Here is a 10,649-nt window from a genome sequence, read left to right on the forward strand (position 1 = left end):
AAAAAAAAAAAAAAAAAAAAAAAAAAAAAAAAAAAATCTCATATACCTGACAGCCTCCCAGCAGTAGTTGGGATAAGAGGTTCATGCCCCATCTAGCAAGATTCTTTATTAAAGCCTGCACATCTCTAATCCCAGCACTCAGGAGACTAAGGCAGGGGGATTACTGGGAGTCTGAGACCAACCTATGCTACACCACCCCCCCAAAAAAAGAAAAAAGGCCAGCTCAATTTACCATAGATTATTAAATGTGATTATCCAACCTTGTCAATAGTGCCAATACTTGGCAAATAGGCATGACACTGAAAAATCAGGTCGCACTGCAAAGATTCAAGTGAACAGTTCGCAGAATGTAGAATGAATCCAGTGACTCCGAACTGCAGTAAAACACAACAGCAGCAAGTCATGTGTCCCTTACTATACATACAGACATACAGACACAGAAGTAATCTCAGGTGTGGGGGTTGACTCAGCATCCAAGTGGTAATGTACAAAGCTCGCACCCAGATCTTGGTCTCTTAATATAATTCCTATAAACAAAGCAACCAATCAACAAAAACGTCAAGTGCCTTGGAGAAATAAAAATGAGCAGAGACAAAAGAATCAACCTAAAGAGTTAGTTCTCAATGGATAAAGCTGGCACGAGCAACAAAATAATGCAGCATTAGCTTATAACACAGTGTAAAAATAAATATAAGCTATACTAAGGTAAACAGATGGGGATGGGGTGACAGATCTTTACAGAGAATTACAAATCATTTACAGAGTATTGGAGGAGGAGACACAGGGGAGGGTCTAACACTGACAGGTGATAAGAGCTAGTATCACAAGTGATTAAAGTCACATTCACGTGCAGCCTTTGATGTGATGAGACTGTACTCTATCTTTGTGGACTTCCTCCCCCAAGCTCAGAACCCTAGCAATGAGACTCAAGCTGATAGGGCCCACCATCCAACCTGTCCGTTCACACTTCGAAACCACACCAGACACCCTCTCACAGTGTTCCTTTAGTTAGGAACCACTGGTGTTAAGCTCTGTCCAAATCACTTGGTCTGTGAATAATTTTTCTCAACTAGTTTGAACTTGCTATCTTAAAAGGATGACAGAACAATGACAAAAAGCTAAAGAATAAGCACAAGCTAATATTGTCCTGAGTACACATCTGAGAAGCTGCTAAAGTCAGTCAACGTTGGTCCCATGGAGGCTTCACCCGGACTGCAACCTAATGCTGCCATCTACTGGCCATATGTTGAATGAACCCCTCTCTAAAAGTTAAGAGAAGTCTTGTCTTTTGGGAGGTGGGGGGCTATATATGGATGTGACTCCGGAGTGCTCTGCCACCCAGTGTATGGATCACATTTGGGTGGCTTTTGCTCAGACATGGCCTGCTCCTCTTTCCTGGATTACCCTTGGGAACTCTTGCTTCTTCCCTCATGACCCTGGAATTTCCTGGGAGTAGTGACCACATCTCCCACCCACCATGTCCTCTAGTACCTAGCACAGTACTCCTATACTGGCAGCAGAGTCAAGGCCATGCTTAGGCCAAACAGTGGACCCTGGGCTAACTCAGTAGAGAGCACTTACAGGTTTGGTCCAAAGCACAGTAAAAAATGCTTAAAAAACGAGGACAAGTGAGGCCAGGGAAATAGCTCAGTAGAGTAAGTGCTTTCCTGGCAAGTGCAAGGGCCTGAGTTCAATATCCATTTCTGCCCCCTCCCCGCAAAGGCCAAGTGATAGCAAATGAGGAGTCCTGTCACCTGGCTGATGGACTGCCTTTTGCTGCCTGAGCAGTTCATGCACACTAAGCTCTCTTTGTCACCAGTCCCTTTTCAACAACTCCTGAGTCATTAGCACCATTTTACAGAGAAGCACATTGAGTTTCCAAAGTCTAAATGACTAAACTAGGCATGATGCACACCTGTAATCCCAGTGCTAGAGGCTGACGTGGGAAGATCACAGTGATTCAAAGGCAGCCTGAACTATACAGTGAGACCCTATCTCTAAGCCCCCACCCCAATTTAAATGACTTGTCCTGACTCACTATTAAATATAACTCCATCTTTCTGTAATTTTGTGAGACTGTCACATACATCCATCAGCTGCAAAATCAGAACTCAAGTAGTGAACAATAGTGCAAGTGGTGCGCTCCTAAAGGTCCAACTGGTCAGAGACAGTGACTGCCATTGAATTTCATATAACATGGACTTGTAGGACATTAATTAATTAATCTCCAGATCCTAGAGCCTGCATTTTAAGTGCCAATTTAGGAAGATATTTTCAATTAGGGTATTTTGGTTCATGACCTATCTCCAAATCTGTTACTGAACACCAGTGATTGAATAACACAGAAGCAATAGTAGCATTCAGCTGACAGGGTGGGAGCTATATGGCGAAAGCCTCAAGGGTCCTCAGCAAGGTTAGGGTTTCGTATGAAGTACAGCAGAGGCACAAGTCTAAAAGTGCATGGACTCAAGGCAGGCTACCTGTTTTTATTTTTTTTAATTTTTTAAAAATTTTATTTGTGTGTGTGTGTGTGTGTGTGTGTGTGTGTGTCCAGCTCAACCCACCAGGGGGCTGAGCTGGCTGGCATGTGGTGCTGGGGGATTGAACCGCGGTCCCTGTGCTTTGCTAAGCTTGTTCTTGTTCTAAGTAGGTGCTTTAGACCACTGAGCCATCTCACCAGCCACAGGCTACCTGATTTTAAATCCCTGCTCCATCTTATACTACCGGTAACAGAATCCAAGACAATTCTGTTACCTTTTGTGCATTGGGTTCTTACTTGGTAACAACTGTAACCTATTAAATTTAATTAGTTACTGGAAGATAAATGAGTTCTGCTAGATGGACCAGTGTATCTAAACAATCAGCTAAGTGCTAGCTATTCTCCTTATGAGGCAGGCTGTTAGCAACTGTGAACTGTGCTGGTCTTCCAGCCGTGGTATAGCACAGGTATTCTGTTAACCATTCTCTAGTCATGAGTGCCAAGGGAAAGTCACCTGTACCTTGGACTGCTCGTCAGCACCTCCTGGGGCTGGCACCAGTTAAAGAGTGGCCAGTTCACACCAGGACAGCCGGGTCAAGCTCCACCTCCTCCTGCTCTGTCCTTGCCACACAGCATACACACTGGTAGGGGACAGAGTGTGCAAAGTAGTATGATGACCCACATGGCATTAGAGATATCAAGTGAAGGCTGTGACTTTCAACCCTGTGTCTAAAAATATGAAGACCTAGACACTGGTGACAAGTGACCTTTCTCTGCCAGGCAGCAAGTACAGAGGAGATTAAAATCATCAAAAGTGTTTTCCAGAAAAGGCTGAGAGAGATACCTGCAGTCACAAGAGATCTGGGTAGGAAACACCTCAAAGGAAAAGGCATCGCTGGACAGAGAAACACTCTGTGGTTTTGGCCATGTCATCTGAACATATCTGATCTGTCTAATCTTGGAAGCTAGGCAGGGACAGGCCTGGTTAGTACTTGGAAGAGAGAGAAGCAGTCTGTATGAACTTGATTCAGGTTCACCAGCTGGTTAGCTAGTGGCTAAAGAGAAATACCAAAAAGCACAACCCAAAATGCAGCATTAACATTGGCACCTAGGAGACTGAGTCACAAATGGAAGCAACAGGAAGCTAAGAGGAATATTCTGTTGGCAACACCGAGTTCCCCAACATGGCCCCTGGGCAGTCAGTCCAGTTCTGTGCTTTTGTGCTGATGGTGAACTAAGATATTCTACCTAAACTGCTAAACACTTTTTTTTTTTTTTTTTTTTCTCGCAACTGGGGATTGAATTCAGGCCCTTGCATTTGCCAGGTAAATGCTTATTCTACTGAGCTATCTCCCAGGCCCCCTTTTTAAATTCTTTTTTTTTTTTTAATTTTTATTTATTTATGTGTGTGTGTGTGTGTGTGTGTGGCCAGCTCAGCCCACCAGGGGGCGGGGCTGGCTGGCATGTGGTGCTGGGGGATTGAACCGCGGTCCCTGTGCTTTGCTAAGCTTGTTCTAAGTAGGTGCTTTAGACCACTGAGCCATCTCACCAGCCCCCCCCTTTTAAAATTCTTAACAGTAATATTTCACTATGTGAAAAGAACATGAAAGGCCAGGAATACAGCTCAGAGACAGTGTTTGCCTGGAAAGCATGAAGCTATGAGTTTGATTCCTGGTACCACAAAAAGAGAGAAAGAGGACATGAAATTTGAACTTCTGTGTCCATTAAGATTTTTTTTTTTTTTAATTTTTATGTATTTAGTACTGGGTCTACAGGGTCTCACTACACAAATTGGATTCTAGTGATCCTGTTTTCAGCAGGGGTCAGCACTACATGCCCGTGGGGTAGAGCCTGCAGGACAGGCTGGGGATTGAACCAAGGTCCCTGCATCTGCCTAAGCAGGTGCTTTAATCCCCTGAGCTATCTGGTTGGCCCTTCCATTAAGATTATTGTACTGTCTATGGTTGCTCACACCACAACTGCAGAACTGATTAGCTGAGAAAGATATATGGTCAGAAAAACCCGAAAGACTGAGTAGCACCTTCTTTACAGAAATAGTGTGCCAATCTTTGCTTTACATTTCAAAATGAAACTGGATAGTCAGGTTGTTTTGGTACCAGAAATCAAACTCAGGACACTGAGCTTGCCAAGCAGGCACTTATGCCACTGAGTTATTTCCTAGTCAGTTTACTTATACACTGTAAAACCAGCAAAACACTTTCAGTCACTTAAAAGCAGGGAAACGAAGAGTGGTGCCCTATGTACCTACTGCCAGCTGTATGCAAATCTCTGGCCAGAGAATAGGGAATAGGTTCATCTGGGCAATCTGGTGAAACCTTACATAAAAAAAAAAAAAAAAAAAATTAGGGCTGGGCGATACCTCAGCAGTATCCCCCCCTCCCCCCAGAACCGGGCATTGAACTCAGGCCCTTGCGCTTGCCAGGCAAGCACTTATTCTACTGAGCTATCCTCCCGGTCCCTCAGCAGTCTTAAGTGCCTGCCTGGGGCTGAGATGGTTCACTAGAATAAGTGCTTGCCTGGCAAGCGCAAGGGCCTGAGTTCAATCCCCAGTTGGGGTGGGGGGGCGCGCAGAATTAAGTGCCTGCCTGGCAAGTGCACAGATCTGGGTTTATTCCCCAGTACCTCATGCCATGCCAGCCCCGGAAACCTGGGTGCACTGTGCCAACCACCAAAACCTAATGTGGTGGGACACTGTAATCCCAGCGCTGGGGAGACAGAGACAGGATAACTATAAGCCCAAGCTGCATAGCAGACAGCCTGTACCAAATGAAAGATAAAAAAAATAATAAAAGCTTGTGAGTATAGCTCAACAGGATACCCTAGATTCACAACCACAAAATGACAGAAGGGGAGAGATATTGGGGCCGGGGAGATGGCTCAGTAGAATAAGCGCTTGCCTGGCAAGCACAGGGGCCTGAGTTCAATCCCCGGTTCTACCAAAAAAAAAGGGGGGGGGATACATTTACAAATTTCCAGATCCTTGCTTCAATGACTAACATACATGCAATTTTTTTTTTTTTAAAGGACTATTATCAGGCTATAATTCAGTGATAGAGTATACCTGAGTTTATTCCTAGGACTGTAGGAAATGAAAATGAAAGTAAAACTGGTTGTGGCTTTACTTATTTTTTCAACCTTTTATTTGTTTGGTACAGGGTCTAGCTTATGCAGCTCAGTTCAGCTCAGTGATTCTCCTGTTTGTTTTCCCAGTGCTAAGATTAGAGGTGTGGACCACCACACCTGGTTTCTTTTTTTTTCTTTTCAAAGTTTTACTGATAAACATATAGCAATGAGACAGTTTCAAACACCTGGTTTCGGTGTTGGCACTGTGCACCTAGGGTTCTGGGGCTGGTATGGCATGTGGGACCAGGAACTGAACCATGGTCCTTGCATTTGTCAGGGAGGCACCGAGACTATCAAGCTATCTCCCTAGGGGTTATGGCTTTAAAGCCTCCAAAGCAGTTGGGTGTGGTAGCACACCCCTAGGATCCCAGCATGTGGGAGGCTCAGGCAGGAGGATGACTATTGAGTTCCAGACCAGCCAGGGATAAACCAGAGACCCTGTCTCACACATTAAAACACACACACACACACACACACACACACACCCTTCAAGGTTCAAAAATTACATAGCAAAATGCAACACACATTTATTCTTCCTCTTTTCTATGAACAATAATGGGCTGGACTGGAGCTTAGTGGTGGTAGAGGGCTTGTCCACCATGTAGGAGGCCCTTGGTTTAAGTCCCAATATAGGGCATGTGTGTGCACATGCAAAAGATGAAGTAAAAGTAGTTTTAAAATTTTTCATTTTGGGGGCTGGGGAGATGGCTCAGTGGAATAAGAACTTGCCTGGCAAGCACAAGGGCCTGAGTTCAAATCCCTGGTTCCACCAAATTTTTTTTTTTTTTCATTTTGTACAAGCCTCCCACAACCCCAAACCTAACTTGAAGTGGTGATAACTGAACACCAGTAAGAAGTTAACTGCAGCATCCAGCCCTTATATGCATTTGTGCTGTCTACCTGGGCTGTACTTCAGAACTACCAATATTCGGACTTCACTTAGCAGAGGGGTGGGAAGATAGCTCGTGGTCTAAGTGCCTGCCTGGCAACAGCAAGGACCTGGATTTGATCCGTGCCAGCCCATGTTGAGCTGGTGTCACACACCTGTAATCCCAGTGCTGGGAGGCTGAGCTAGGAGGATCTCTGTGAGTCTGAGCTGCGTAGGCCCTATACCAAAGATTTTTTTAAAAGACTGTACCAAATAAATAAATAAAAGTTTAAAAAATAATAAAGATAAAGGTCCTCCCTTCCATTACCACAGTCATTAAAAGAAAAAAAAACTTACTATGGTCCCAGTATAACCCTGAGGGGCCTGGGAGATGGCTCAATAAAATAAGCGCTTCCCTGGCAAGCACAACCCTGTTTTAACAGTGGAGATTTAGAAAAAAATGCATAGCTGTGAATAGCATTAACCTATAATCCCAGCACTTGGGAAGCTGAGCCAGAGGATCACAAATTCCAGGGCAGCTTAAACTACACAGCAAGACCCTGTCTCAGAGGACTACTAAGAGTCCGATCTGTACAGTAACACTGTAGATCCTGTACTAAATATATTTAAAAAAAAAAACTGTTAACAGAGCCAGGGAAATAGCTCAGTGGCACAACTGTCTGCCTGGCAAGCACAAGGTCCTGAGTTCCATCCCTGACAGCAAAAGTAAACCCTTTAACAGACATTCACATCAGATGGTAGTAATCCCCTCTACCCTTCTTTCCTTGGGCACTCTTGCTTACATCCTGGCACTGTGAACTCATCTATACAGCTCCCAGTGTTGCTCTGATGCCACATGGAGGGCAAGAGAGCAGGCAGGGTTTTTACTGCCTGTGAGAGGCTGAATGTTTCCTTTTCTATTAATAAATCCAAAATAGCTCCTCTCTATGAAGTCCCAGTGGGTCTGTCACAGAGGGACCAGACACTCATACACACCCACTCTAAGTCTCCAGTACAGTGGTACTTTGGCTCATGAACTTATTTTGTTTTATGATTCTGGAAAAGATGGCCATGTGCCATGTTCCTGTTCATGTGGGGAAGATGCCCATGTTCATCACCTGATGCAGAGTTTGCAAACAAAACTTTTGCCAAACACTTGAGATCAAACTAAAAAAAAAAAAATCAAACTGTAAATAGATGTTCATGAACCAACTAGTAAAGTGGCTACAAAGGCCCTAACATCTTGCTTTGTCAGCAGTAATTCTCAAAGAAAGCTTACTGATGCTATGAATCTCCATTACTTACTCTTCCTCCTCACTTCTTAGTTAGAAATGTTATTCACCCACAAACTCCTCTACTACTCGTGCTATATTTCCATGACAATAACAGCCTCAAATTCCTTTCCCTGAACTTTAATAAACATGACAACAACTGTTCCTTTCTTTGAAACTGCTTTTGTTTGGGGTAAAAGCACTTGCTCAGGGTCAGGGGATCCCGAATTGCCTTGGACCTCAAGCTCAAAGACAGCAGTCCTCTTCCAGAATTCTCCTCCTTGTTTTTTTAAGTTTGCCCAGATGAGGTAGGATGTGTGTGGTGTGGGGTGTGTGTGTGTGTGTGTGTGTGTGTGTGTGTGTGACCGAGAGAGGGGCAACAGCAAGAGGGGGAACGAGCGCGAGCTCCTCAAACCGCAAGAGCTCCTCAAACCTTTTCAGAACCATCTGAAAAGGGAACTTGTTCAGCATTCACTTTACCTGGCTTCTCCTCAGGCAGCTGACTCACATAGGCAATTTGGTTTTTTTGGTACCAGAATTAAACTCAGGACCTTACACTTTCCAGGCAGGTACTGTGCTGCTGAACTATACTCCCCACCCAAGCAGACTATTTAAATAAACAGCCCAGGAGATTCTGGAAGGACCTCTTTACTGAAGACATTGCTACCACCTTCTCCCAGGCTCGCTCGCGCTCGCTCGCTCTCTCTCTCTCTCTCTCTCTCTCTCTCTCTCTCTCTCTCTCTCTCCCTCACAACCTTCTTTCCACCCATTCAAAGCTAAGACTTTCTCCCCAAGTCCAGCCACAAGGATTTTTCAGTTCCTGCTACAATTAGTAACATGACCAAAGGGTACTATAAGGCCATTTAGGTCTTTGATTATTCCAGTAAAGGTTTCATATACATCACTATTGATTTAGGGGTTTTTTTCTAAGTCTTAACTAGTTTTAAGACAGCAGTTTCTATGAATGTGGCCCAGTGGTACTAACAGCTCTCCTACTGTTTGGGAGTCAAAATCCCCAGTACTGCAAAAATAAACAAGACACAGCAAGCAAAGTTAGTGATTTGCAAGTGTTCGTGTGTAAGAGTTGAAGCCATACGTGGACACGCATGCCTGTAATCCCAGTACTCTGGGTGGCTGAAGCAGTAGGATTCCAAACTCAACTCCAGCCCAGGTAACTCCCAAAGACTCCAATTTCTGAATAAAAATTTAAAAAGGGTTGGAAACTCAACAGCATAAGTGCCTGCCAGGCATATGCAAGGTTCTGAGTTCAATTCCCAGTGCCAAAAAAAAAAAAAAAAAAAAAGGCAGGGGTGTGTATGTGTGTCAGAGTTGAGCATGATGGTTGTCTGTTTATAATCCCAGTAGATGTAGTCTGAAGGCCCTGCGTGTAATTGCCAGTTCCACCCACCTACCTAAAGAATTGAATGTAATTCTGGAGCCATGGTTATTATGGAAAAAGCCTCCCACAATTCACTGTGTTTAAACTTAACACTGAATGTTATAGGAAAATGACACTTAAATGTTCTCCCACAAAGAGAGCAAGCTATTCTGTGCAAGTCTAGTAATTACAATCTTTTCTAATTCTTAAGTAGCTTACTCACATAGTTAAGGGACCTACCAAATAAAAGCTGCTTCAACTGAACTGGTATTTGCCTTTAAAACTGTACCAAGAAAAAAGCAATGTGTTCCAGGGAAGAACAGTAGTCCAGCCAGCTCTTCATTATCTGAGGAGGAGGGATCTGGTAGCTAGCATTTACAAGCCCACAGATGACTCCCAACTGCACTGTACCCAGTACAGTTAACTGCAGCAACTGCTGACTTTCTATGGAGGCTACCTCTGCTTGAGAAAAGGAGGCGAAGTGCTGAGATCATCTCCCCAGATTCCCTTTAAATTCTAACAACTCAGAACTTGAAAACTCCAAAGGGTTGTACTACTCTTCCCAGTAATTTCCAAAGCCAAGGGGCACACATTAGGGAAGGAATGAGAGGCTGAGATTCACTGCTAGCCCTCCAAAGAATCTCTACAGAGGCAGGCACAGCAGCCCATGACTACAATCTTAACACTTAAGAGTCAAAGGGGTGGGGGGTCTCTTTCCAAGTTCAACACCAGAATGAGCTACACAGTAAGACCCTGTCTCAAAAAGCAAAAAAGAAAAATACTCTCTACAGCAAGAGTAGCTTTCAGGTCTTTCTTTCTCTTTTTTGCGGAACCCGGGATTGAACTCAGGCCCTGCACTTGCCAGACAAGTGCTTATTCCACTGAGCCATCTCCCTGGCCCCAAAACTAAGGATTTTTTTTTTTTTGGGGGGGGGGCAGAACTAGGGATTGAACTCAGGTCGTTGCGCTTGCCAGGGAAGCGCTCATTCCACTGAACCATCTCCCTGGCCCCAAAACCACACTTTATTTTTATTTTTTCATGCAGAACCGGGGATTGAGCTCAGGTCGTTGCGCTTGCCAGGGAAGTGCTTATTCCACTGAGCCATCTCCCAGGCCCAGGTCTTTAATGTTTATGTCATGCGTGAATAGAGATGTCCTGGATAGAGATGTCCATTTGGAACACTGAATAATCTCTCTAGCATGTGTGAGATTCGATATCAAGCACCAAAAAAGCAAGTGGACTAGTTTCATTTTTGTTAAGTAACACAGAATCCAAGAAGCTGCTTTTTTGTGTGGTAAAAATGGCCAGGCTGGCCTTGAATTTGCAATCACTGAGGCTCAACCTGAACGTCTCAGAATTATACTCAGTGTGCTGCCACACCCAGGTAGAATCTACAGCCGGGGAGATGGCTCAGTGGAATAAGTGCTTCCCTGGCAAGCAAGCGCAAGGGCCTGAGTTCAATCCACGGTTCCGCAAAAAAAAAAAAAAAAAAAAAAAAAAAAATTAGG

The 10,649-nt window shown here is 44.2% G+C and overlaps 1 protein-coding gene across 2 annotated transcripts in view; it reads right to left on the reverse strand.

Moving 5' to 3' along the window:
* Positions 1-10,649, reverse strand: part of Noct (nocturnin) — a 20,119-nt gene that overhangs the window by 6,709 nt on the left and 2,761 nt on the right. The window lies entirely within an intron of this gene.

The sequence above is a fragment of the Octodon degus genome, unplaced genomic scaffold (assembly GCF_000260255.1).
Source record: "Octodon degus isolate 3935 unplaced genomic scaffold, OctDeg1.0 scaffold00180, whole genome shotgun sequence".
In the NCBI taxonomy this organism is placed as follows: Eukaryota; Metazoa; Chordata; class Mammalia; order Rodentia; family Octodontidae; genus Octodon; species Octodon degus.